Consider the following 12708-nt stretch of genomic DNA (forward strand, 5'->3'; position numbering starts at 1 on the left):
CGTCACTTCTTGTTATGTTTGTAGAGACTCTAATAATTTCCTCTAGAAAACCTCTAAAAGGTGTAAAAAATGATAATCAGACGCGAATCATATCGGTAAAGTGAACCCTGGATGCTGGGATTGGTTGCCTATTTGATTCGGTTACACCCGAGCTTTTATTTAGCTGCTGTTCCCCGGAACCTGCCTTGCAAATGTAGCTTATTGATTTTTCGAAATCAAACTAGCCATAACGTCACTCAAGTGCGATTATCCCGTCTCTCTCTAGTTTTTCCAGTAGGGAAAAAGGTAAATATTGCATAGTACCGTGCAACCATCATCAACATACAGATTCACTCGAAACACGTTGTCTCGCGATATTTTATTTCTTTATCATACATAGATTTATATTCAAATCAAATTCAATTATTTGTTTTCACGAATGATATTTCTCCTCTCGCTCTCACCACTTGAATTTTCGTTCAAAAATTGCAAAACTACTCTCAAAAAGCACATAAGATTATTTCAAATAAATATGACCAATATGTGAGTAGGTCGTATCAATGAGAAAAAAGAATTTAATTCTAGAAATTTATCTTCCAATTGTCTTCGGTCGTACACATAAGTAATGCACTTATAGTTTAAACTTCAAATTTCGATTCAAATACATATATTCTCTCATTTCTGATGAATTCACAAAAAGTGGCTTTGGAAAACCTATCAATATTAACAGCTGTTTCTGATCAACAACTAAGACTTGGAAAGAAAAATCAGTAGAATTGAAAATCAATTTTAATTATTTATTTATTGTTATTCAATAGATGTGATATCAATATTTGTTGATTGTAATAATTCAATGTAGATGTGAATATCTATTCAAAATTATAAAATGAATAGTCATAGAATGATACTGATGCTTATTAATTTTCATTCAAGTTCATATTTTAGAGGTTCATTTGATCAGCAGACATAGGTCATTCATTGATAAAGGTCATTCGTTCTTTTTATGGAGAGAGACGCATCATCATTTACTCAATTCGATGTTCGATAACATTCGTTCAAGTACGATAGACATTCATATGCAGTTCAAAATTTAATAACACATTCAGAAATCAATATTCTTTTGAATAATTATCACCATTCTGAACACTAACACTCACAGCTTTGAGCGGCGCTTGTTTTATTGCAATTTGTCGCTTCCTCACCCAGTACTTTATTGAGCGCTCAATTCCAAACTCTCATCTGTTACTTTTTACGAGAATATTCGTTGTGTTTTGTTATCATTTTTGGTGAATGAGCAACTATCACCTTGACATTTGGATGAACTGCTGGTAAGATGACTTATTCGGACCAATGTGACAAGTTCACTTTGATAGATCATTTTATTCATCTACCTATCAAATACATTGCTGAATCCTATATATTTTTCTACTATCTATTTTAGTGTCAATGTACCAGGTATTGATGTTATTGATAACAACCTAAACTGGTACTGTATCTCGATACGGTATTCTAATTGATTGATTAGTATAAATTACTTCAAGTTTTCTATTCAATATAAAAATTTTTGACAAACAGCCAAGAGATGTCGCCTAATTAATATTATTTTTTAAGAAATACGAAAGATGCCTGTACAGATAGATATGGCCTTTGTTTTGTTACAACCCGCGTATAATTTGTGATTTTCAACCAATGATAGAGCAGTGTTTTTTTCTATGTACAAAAAAGCCTGCACAGATAAAGCCGTTAACCTTTGTTTAGGTACAAACCGCTTGTAATTTGTGATATTCAACCAATAATATTATAGAGCAGTGATTTTGATGCCTCGACGACAGCCAATGGCGTTGAGTAAGAGAAAATTTCATAAGCATAGATTATTAAAACATAAGCTAACCAATGAGAGAACAACGATGTTGTTGTGATGACGACACTCAATCAGAGTTAAGTAAATGAGAATAAATAAACCCAATCACAAGCTATCCAATGAGAAAGCAGCGATTTTGTTGACAAGGCAGCAGCCAATGAGAAAGCAGCGATTCTGTTGACAAGGCAGTAGCCTATGAAAGTTGAGTGAAAGAGAATAAATTCATCCAATCACAAGCTAACCAATGAGAGAGCTACGATTTTGTTGACATGACGTCGGCCAATGGGAATTGAGTAAAGAACAATTTTTTCCCTATTCCTTATTCGATGGTAAGAGAGCGAGAGTGAATTCAATTTACCCATTCACAAACATGATTTACATGATGTGGTGTAGCAACCATTTGAAAATTTTACATTTTAATAATTATAAATTAAAATATTAATTATCAGTCGTTTTGTGTGTTAACCTTTTTGATGCGTAATAAAAATATGCTCAGTTCCTTTTGCTGCGTAAGTCGAAGCTATTCTGCAGTGGTGCAGTTGATTCCATAAATTATTTTATGAATTATCATATTATTTATATAATATTATAATATATTTATGAATATCCCCAAATTACATTTACAAAAATATAAAATATTTTATAAATGATCATAAATTTTGAAATTTCAATGAGAATTATTCTATCCCAATTACTAACAATAAATTAAAATGAAATTCCTAGTTCATAAAATCATATGAATACACTAACATATGATCAAAAATAAGAATCTTCCAGCAGTATTTATTTATTTACTTCATATCACTTGAAAATGGCATCAATGTTGAAACATGTTGTGATAAAATAATTCAAAAAAAGGGTAATGAGAATTTTATTTTTATTTCTATTTATACTAACAATAATTATTTTAACAAATTTCGTAACATTTCAACCTTTGAAGGCCAATTGTCTTTCATTATATATTTATGAAAACTTATCTTGAAAAAGAAAAACAGAGAATGAAAGGTTTATGTGCAATTCGTTCAAAATTTAATTCGGGAATCAACTTTCCCACTCACAATGTAAAAAGAATCATCAAATAATCAACTTTTCTCCTTGGAGAGTTTCAAATAAAAAGATAAGAGAGGTGTATTTCATTTGAATGCGAAGAGCAGTTGATTCATTCCCTTCTCAAAGAAGAATGAAGTAATTCTCAGAGAATTCCTCACTTCTTTCCTTCCCGCACCCTCTTCACCCTGTGATCTTTCATCGGCTTCAACATTCGAATAAGAACGCTTTTCAGATTTACACTGTGAATATTCTATCTCGATGAAAATTACATACCTTTGAAATGTTTTCGAGTTCGTATTAGTCATGACCTAGCGCTAACGCCTTTCTATAGTCCGTGAGAATACGGCGAAAGGTCAGAGCAGGAGGGGTTGTCTTGATGAGTCAGTCGCATGTCAATTCGCCAGGGCTAACTCTCACTACTTATTCACGTTCCTCACTCTTTATAATTTGTGTTCTAAGGGACAGCATTTTCTACTCGTGATTTTATCTTACGGTGCATAAATATTCGCGATATTTGCATCAGGATTAGCTTATTATTAGTTATTTAAGGGTTATTAGCTCGTGAATAGCTCAGTTTTCGTATAAACCAATACCTGTTATACCAATAATAATACTCTGTGTAATGAACACTATTTTATATCAATATAATTCTATTGTAAACTTGAGTGTGATAACAATACATATTTTTCCAACAAGCTATCATCAACTACATTAATGCATGTTCTTACATGAACTATTTAAAATAATAGTATAGGAAATATTTGGAAGGGATAAGCTAAATATCTCAGATTCTTGAAGAGTTAACATCTAAGTATATATAACATTTCATTAAATTGAATAAAACTTCTTATTTTCTAGAAAGATGATAAAATATTCATAATTATTTTATGTATAATGAAAAAACTATAAGACTAACGATAATATTAATATCTTACATACTCAATCTTACAATGTCTCAAAATTAAAAATATTTAGAAAATCCACGAATTTATAGTAACCCATATCAGGCCTAGATTGGTGAAAATCCTTGCACCTGATTGGCTGAGAATGTTCAATGAATACACAAATTGCGGATACGATATTATACAAAATTGCAGATAACATACTGCGGTTCGTAATGACGGATATTCTGTATTTGAAAGAAATGTACATTTAATGTAACGTGAATAACTGCGAAACACGCTTAAGAGAAGATGAAAGATCACTTGAATAACAACCAGTTTAATGCTAACAACGAAAGTTTATTTTAAAATCCTGTATAACGTTTATTAATATTATTAGTTTATTATTAGTGACTATCATTAGTTTCGCATAATAATAATATTATTAAATCAAATTGATTTGAAATGCTTTTTGAGTGCCACAGAAAACTGTATCATGTTGAATGTGTTGTTACATTATCATGAATAATTTTATCATCGATTCACAATCGATGTGGCGTTATTTATTCATCAGTTATTGTTTTTAGCAGCAAAGACTGAATGGTTTCTTTCTTTTGTTCCAGTTCCCAGCATAGTCGTTCAAAACGGACCTAGCTCACCAGCAATGGAAAGGTCCGCGCATCCTCAGCGGACTCTTTCCAAGCAGGTAGGTGTTCAAATTTTAAATATTTTTGTTTAAAACGTTTTTGATCTTTTTTAAAAACTTTTAATATGTCTCTTAAGATTACGAACCTAGTTATCTCCAGGTTCAATAAAACAAGAATAGAAAGGATAATTGGATATTTTTATTAATTTAGATTTCAATATCTTGATTTCTGATTAGATTCGACTACATTTTATATGCAATACAGCCCATCATCCTCTGAATTTCACAAACAGTATGAACTAGAGAATAATAATTATTCATGATAATGAATTACAAGTAGTATGCTTTACCCTGAAGGCTTCTGCAACTGGAAATATTATGAAAACTAGGAGAATAAATGGAAGGAAAATCGATAAAGACTACGATACTAAAATGTCCGTCCGAGCGATTATCAGAACCTAACACCTCCTTATTACAGGTGAGGCATGCTAATCACACCATCGGACAATCTCTGGGTAGCAGCGCTCATTTTATACTAGACTACCTGTGCTATGATGACTGCTGATTGAGTTGTCAGTGAGACAATTAATGTTTTCAAGGATTGGTATAAGTTATGAATGAATGGATGCTTTAATAAATGACGAGTTACTCTGCACGTGTTCTAAGTTATTAATACAAGGTGCGGCAGAATCGAACTCTCTTCTAGCGCTGTCGCTTCTCACACTCTGAAAACTTTACTGTTTTTAGCCCTTCCCTGGCTAATACGATGGACAACCAGAGCTGACTCCGGCACTCTCGAGTGCAGTTTGCTTCGATTGTCACATCAACTGTAATTTTGCGAGTGGTCAATTTTATCCATTATTTAACCACATTTAAGTAGGCAACATGATTTGGACCGGTGTTCGTCCTGGTTTTGCCGGTCACGGTTATTACGAAAATAATATTAATCTGTGATCGCTGCACAACGAGCTTTTTGACGACAGTTCAACATTTAAATTCTATACAACATCGCCGTTCCTAATGCTAACACAATTCGGTCCTGAGTTGGCCAGTTGTTATGCTATTTTATGCTTTGAAGGGACGGATTGAAGGATTCAAAGGTTTAAAGAACCTAACACGTCAACCGAAGCTTATTGTGTGTCCCAAGTATGTTAGTTGGGCAAACCAACTGTGTCCTTTACAAGATCTAGGAGTTTTTTCCCTATACCAAGGTTAGCCAGTTAGAGTTAACTGGTATCTTTTTTATTGAAAGATAAAGGATATTAGTGATATATTAGATTAATTAGATTACACTTTGACGTGTCATATACTGCGGGAGCGTTGCTCCCTTGGTGCAGTTTCATATGACGAACAAGTATTTCACTAAAACCAGACTCACAAGATACCATAGAACGCCAGAAAATATGCAGAGGATGAGAACAGCATCAGTCCAACGATATTTGGATCATTGCTCATCGTCATTCTATTGCACTGGGGATTTCAGACTGAAGATTGAGAAGGATTCTGCATTTCGGTTTGAAGATTTATCCTTTGAAAATAGTGCTTGCTTAAAATATTCGCCCAGCATAAAACGGCAACGACAAAATTTGTGTGAGCAAAATGGGTTGCTCAGGTACCTCCAAATGCAGCTTTCTTTAGTAGTGACAAGGCACATTTTCATCTCAATAGGCAATATATAAGTGAATAAGCAAATTTCCCGCTTCTGGGCTGAAGAAACTCATCGAATTATCCATGAAAGACTGCAAAACAACGGAATATTGATAATACCATACCCCGTGACATTTTTGCAAGAACTGTTGAAAACTACTGAAATTGCCTGCAGCCATCTTCAGGACATTATTCTCAAAGCCCAATCAGTATGAAATGTGTAGATTCACACATTTAGAAAATGAAAAAAAATTTCCAACTACCCTGAGTCACTTTTTTGTAGCTCCTTAAACCGCTCAATCCTACCGCACTCTGTATTACATTATGGACTATACCAAATAGAAAACAGATAAGATATTAGGATACAAATAAATAATATGAAATTGTCTTGCAGTTAGAGAAGCCTTCATAGTAGTTGATAGCTCATTCACTACTTTTTGTATTATTTGAATAATTGGAAGTGAGATGAAATTTTTTTTTTATATTTATTCTTCATATCAATTTCACGGGTGGCACAGTCCGCTGCATTGACAATCTACAATCTAAAAATACAATCCAGCAATTCTGAATGATTAAAATAAATACAATCAAACTATGCAATACATACAATAAAGCAAACACTAATAGTGAATACTAATACATTTACATTCCAATCTTATATTAAAAAACCACAATCAAATGTCCTATATAACACACGCTAATAAAATACATGAAACAATCAATCAGCTGAATAACAATACTCTTATGTAGTGTCTGGTAACTATAGAAGCAATTTTCAATGAGCCATGGTTTTAACCTATTCTTGAAAACGTTCAGGGGAGGAGCATCTTTTACAGTATTGGGCAGAGAGTTGAAAATTCGTTTACTTGAATAATGCTTTTTCCGTAAAAATTAGTCCTATGTTGCTTAACCCTTATCAGTATCCTAAACTTGGTGCTGTGCGTATGAATATCTGAATCAGTTATCCAGTTTTCCCTTGAATTGAAGGTAAACATTGAGAGGTAGATGAAAAGTGATGATGATGACTACAATGACGACGTTGATGATGATGATGATAATTATGTTGGTTATAATGAATATGATGATTATTATGTAGCTGCATGATGAAATAGTGAATATTGGACAATTTTTTTGTCTGAGGATAATACCCATAGGGCGACTAGGTGAATGATTATGAGAATAATCTATTTTTGAAAAAGGATATCTGATAATAGATTAGTGAGATTAGCAATGGTCTAATGGTTACAGATAAAACAGACCCAACGTTTTAGGTGGATTTCAACTACTTGGGAGGAATTATGAAGCTATTATTTTGTAATTAGTGGAGCTATCCTCAAGGTGTCACCCGACCAACGGGAGTACCGAACGTTCGTCACGTATCTAACTGAGAGTTGAGGGTTATGCCATAAAGTAAAAAACATTACAATGTAAGATGATAGATACTTCTTTATTCCGTGGCTATGGCCACATACTCTTAAGGCTTTTACTTGGATAATGGAATGTAGGATGGTTTGAGACAAATAGACCTATAGTTTCAGCCAGTTCTCCAACCACCTGGTAGTGATTTTGAAGCTCAAAGCTGAGAAATTGATGGAGCCGGTCTTAAATGGTCACCCGTTCAATGGGAGTACCGAGCGTTCGTCACGCATCCAATTTGCGAGACATAGCTGTTGAAATGTGGATTCAATGTCTTCTTATGTCAAACATGGTATTAAAGAATACTTTGAAAGAAGGTTTATCATTCCAACAACGTGAACTTTGTGATCCTGTAGTAACCCAAACTATGATATCCCTCTAGCTCTCGATATAGTATGTCTAAATTAGTCCAGTTTAATGCCTTCGGAATAGTAGGGGTTGAGAGGCTTTACTGTAACTGAAAAGCTTCGATTTAATAGCATAAATACTATAAGTAGTTTTCGAAAGTTTGTGCTAGTGAAGTTTGAAACTGCTATTTTAGCTTCTATTTTATGTTTACGACATCTCCAAGAGTACTGGAGAAGTATTGAGAAGTACTGGGAATATTTTTAAATGTATGAGTGAATGAACCTATTTCCGCTATCCCTATCAATCAATCTGTTTGTGAGACATGAGCTGCTTTCTTATTTCTAGTCAGTTTTGAATAGAAGTAACTTGATTTTACAAAAACTTGAAATCATTTCATGTCTAAATCATCAATAAATCACGTTTTTAAGTATTCCTAGTTGAATTTTTCGGGAGACGTATCAGGGAATTTTAGTGTTATGAAATGAAAATAACTAAAACATGTGAATAAGACGCGAATGATATTCATTTATCACTTGATATTTGAGAACTTGATGTTGGAGAACAAACTTAGAATTAGCTTTTACTGTGAAGTGAAAAACGTTTCGTAGTTGTCATTTTTAAAAAAGCTGTTAGTTTTGGACTTGTAATTGGACAAATACTTGGAAATAATTGACAATAATTAAAACCTACTAATAATTCCAAGTGCCATTAATTTTATATTTTCAGATTCTAATAAACGCAATGAAATTAATAATTTGTTTAACATTCCATCCCTTCGAAAATCAAGTATTATAATGTTAATAGTTAATGGTTATTCTATCTAGAAAATTTATCATAATTTATGTATTCTTGATAGCTTTGTTTTGTTACATAGTTTCTTAAATTTTCTCTAGCTTTTCGATCCATAATTCAATCATTTAAATTTGGGATTAAAAGCGATTCATAATGAATTCAATTCAATCTAGAAAAGAAATGTAGGGTTCATTTGTTATTAAAAAGCAGAATCAGTTCATTCTCATAATCTTCATACATTCCAATCGGGAATCCTAGTTATCTTCATCACCATTTGATCTATTCTCCTCTCGATTGAATAAGAATACACGCTCAGAAAATAAAATTGAATCGCCTGTTCAAATATAAGCCCTCTATTATTTGTATTCCGAGCACCCTTTGCAATTATTCAGACAAGGAAAATAAAGGCGCTTGAACTCTACGTCACAGACGATACTCGAGACTGATCAATAATTTCAAGTGTAAATTCGGAAAATTCAATTCGACGATAATTACAAAAATATGAGAATATTATTCATTTTGTTATCCGATTTTTCTAAGATCATGCGCAGTAGAGATAGTGAGAGTGACCAGCGTAGGCAGGATCGTGTTAGCCATTAGATGCCAGTCCAGTTTTTAACAGGCGCGAAGATGCGTCCTACCTCCAATTTCAAACACCGGCGATTGTGGTGGTATGGAATAGGTTTCGAGCTTCCTACCTTGGTAACTATTAAGATTTTTTATCATTTTCTGACTTTTCCTCACTACTTTTACCACTTTTATGCATAAAATTGAGCCATTGAACGATTGACAACTTTATAACCTCAGAAATCGGTTTCTTCCCTTAAAATAAACATTTATGAATTCTCTACCTTTGTACGTCTTTTACTTTCTGAAAAGATTGATTTTCTTACTAATTTAAGACTCTTAAATTATCACTTTTATCACTTTTTAACGCGATCTTATGAGCAATTAGATAATATCAGGTATCTTTCTCTCCCTCAAATAGATCAATATTTGAATACTTGTGCAGTTTTCTACTTTCATACTACTTTTTCTTTCTGAATTCGTCAAATATGTATAAATTTAAAGCTTTTTTAACATTTCTACCACTTTTCAACGCGATCTTTGAGTGATTGAGCTATTGTCAACGTTGAAACACCGTTGTATTTCCCAAAAATCAATACTGGAGCATTTTTCAACTTTCATATAACTATTTCTTCCCGAAAAAATCTATATTTGTATTCATTTGAAACTATTTTCGTCAACTTTTATCTCTTTTCAATGCGATATTTGAGTGATGGAGCGATTGATTCCTTTCAAACACCGGTCTCTTCCAATCAATTTTAATCTGCCATTTCGCATCTGGCATCTGGCGTTTATGGTTGTTTCTTCCTAAAGAATCAGTTTTTTCAATTGTAACCTCATAAGATTTTTCTTATTGAGTTGCAATAAAACTTGAATAGGATGCCCTTCCAAATCTCGTATGATTAAGTCTTCTAGTGTTTCAGGGTTAGTTTGCGAAATCTACTACTCCCTTACGATCTTTTTTAACTATAAACATTTTAACTAGAAACATCAATGAATCGTACATTCCATAACTCGTTATCCTTCGATTTTCGTAAATATTGAATGAGACTTGAAAATTCCTCTTTCATGTTCCAAAATCTCCTGATTATGCGGAGAAACAGTTTGAGCAAGACTCACTAACCTAAGTAATAATTGCATGGAATTCATATTGATTAGTTCAATTTCAAATTCTAGACCGAAGTGGATGAGGAGGAAGAAATTGAGACTGTTGCTCCAGCAAAGGAGAAAAATAACGAAGCGAAGCCACCTGATCCAACTCAGTCTATCACCAATAACAACAGCATAGGGCTTGGCCACAAATCCAGGGTAAGCATGAATCATATAAATAATAACACTGTACTAACATTTGCTATACATTACTAGTCATTATATTCCCATTCACTGTGATGCTATTTGCTGTTCTAATGTATTACTTTGTTTCCTGTCTCTTCTGTATTTGAAATGAAATATTTATTATTTAATAATATAATATTGAATTATCAATTATTAGAGTAAAATTTAGAATTTTATAATTTAATAATATAATATTGAATTATCAATTATTAGAGTAAAATTTAGAATTTTATAACTTTGAAACATTTTCTCCTGACAATATCGGTCGATTGCGTAAGCCTAGATTAGAATGCAATCTTCCATCTCAATTGAGTTTTCTCTATTATGGGCTACATGTTGCTAGACATGAAGAAGTCATCCATATTTTAAATAGACGATTCTCCTTACTATTATGTTGTGGGGAGTTGATACTTGATACGGAAAAGTATTAAAATTGATTGTATTAGAATGTATTAGTGGAATTTCATTACTTTCAAAATAACATAATGTTAAAACTTTAACGACACAATATTTTCATTTAATGTGTTACTCTTCACTTATATTCAAACTGTTTTCTTATGAGATTAATTGTGATTTAGGTGTTTGGAATTTGATAATTTGCCAAAAATACATTCTGCTTCAACACGAACGCCGGTTGCATAAACGTAGATTAGAATGCAATCTCCGAAGAAGTGAACTTTGGTTTTTAAAACAGAAACGTAATCCTTAGGAGAAACCAGATCACACTGATAATACTTACATTCCTATGAATGTATTGGCTTTTCAAAGTACTATTAATCCTGTAATAGTTTATTTTGTGAAATATTACCTATTTTAATATGATGGATTGGAATACTCAATAATGTCGTAACAGTTTCGATCGATAATTTGAGCATTGTCAATGTGGATGGAAATTCAATATTGGTATATTTATTGTAATCAATGTTGAAAGATGAATACTGCTAGACTGTGATTGCTACTCACTTATATGTATAGAATGTACTACATAGACCATTATATAATTTATAATAATTAGAACTAAAAATAACATAGTTTGTCTTGTTTCTATAAACTAGCATGCCCATATTTTATAACTTGAAATGAATTCTTTGAAATTGTCATCTCTATTGTCTAAATGTTGTGCTAATCTATTTTCCATATTTCAGTGAATTGAAAACTCTATTTTACGGCTTTATATTTGCAGTTAATACGGTTTGTATCACATTCATGTAAATTAGATTTCATATTCACATATTCTGCATTATTAGATATTTGTTTGAAGCGATCACGTAGGAGCTCCTTGATGGCTCAATGAATAATATATTGAAGAAGGGAGGGAACGAAAGGATGGTGGAATGGGAGAAACATGAAGAATAGGGAGGAATGTCGGATAATAGGGGATGGGGTTGCTCCATCCACAGGGTTTGGAAAGGCTTTCATAGTGTGATTTCCATTCATCAATTTTTGATTCCCTCACGAACTGCGAATATCAATTGACCTAACCAATCACAATCGAATATGAACTCACCATAAATATACCAATTAACAATCATTAGCATTGTATTTTTGAGAACTTATAAGATTTGAACGTCACTCTCATTTTTCGGCTGAGTGATCGGTTGGGTTATTTGATCTTTCGTTGTCAAATTTAGTAGCTTTAAGAACTTCAAGTTCTTAGAAAATATTGATGTATTATAAAAATATTATCGGGAATTTATTATAAAGTAACATTATTTCAATTTTATAAAATATATTGATAGATTATTATTTTTATATTGATATATTTGTTATGAATTTCTCATAATTGAATTTATCAATTAAATTTAAATATCTTATTTACACAGTCCTGTCGAATAAGAATTTATTGCAGTTTATTGACTTCCCCCACCTGATTCATGAAAAGCCCAATTATTGGACTTGATTACAGTATTTTAGTATACTTTCTATATGATAGTATGCTTGGTGTGTAGAATAATATTCCTTACAAGTTTGTTACATGTTGGTATATAGTGCATTCTAAGACGCCATTATTGATCATAAGAGGAGCCTATTTGTACAGTACAATATCTAGAGATTGTGCGACTTACTGAAACACGAATAGTAAAATAAATAGGACTGATTGAAATAACGAATCAACAAAAAATTGATGTGTTATACTGTTGGTGAACCAATCTATCGTCGTTTCATGATTTCTATGAGTTCGATTT

At 32.4% G+C, this 12708-nt stretch overlaps 1 protein-coding gene across 2 annotated transcripts in view; it reads left to right on the forward strand.

Annotated features, from left to right (window-relative positions):
- LOC111044901 (cAMP-regulated phosphoprotein 21) overlaps nt 1-12708 on the forward strand; it is a 182091-nt gene that overhangs the window by 25220 nt on the left and 144163 nt on the right. The window contains exons 3-4 of one of the 2 annotated variants that reach the window (XM_039442475.1): nt 4395-4477; nt 10364-10495. The gene's annotated coding sequence lies outside the window, so the exon portion shown is untranslated. The remainder of the gene's footprint in view (nt 1-4394; nt 4478-10363; nt 10496-12708) is intronic. The other variant, XM_039442476.1, reaches the window with a different exon arrangement.

This window comes from Nilaparvata lugens, chromosome X, assembly GCF_014356525.2.
Source record: "Nilaparvata lugens isolate BPH chromosome X, ASM1435652v1, whole genome shotgun sequence".
In the NCBI taxonomy this organism is placed as follows: domain Eukaryota; kingdom Metazoa; phylum Arthropoda; class Insecta; order Hemiptera; family Delphacidae; genus Nilaparvata; species Nilaparvata lugens.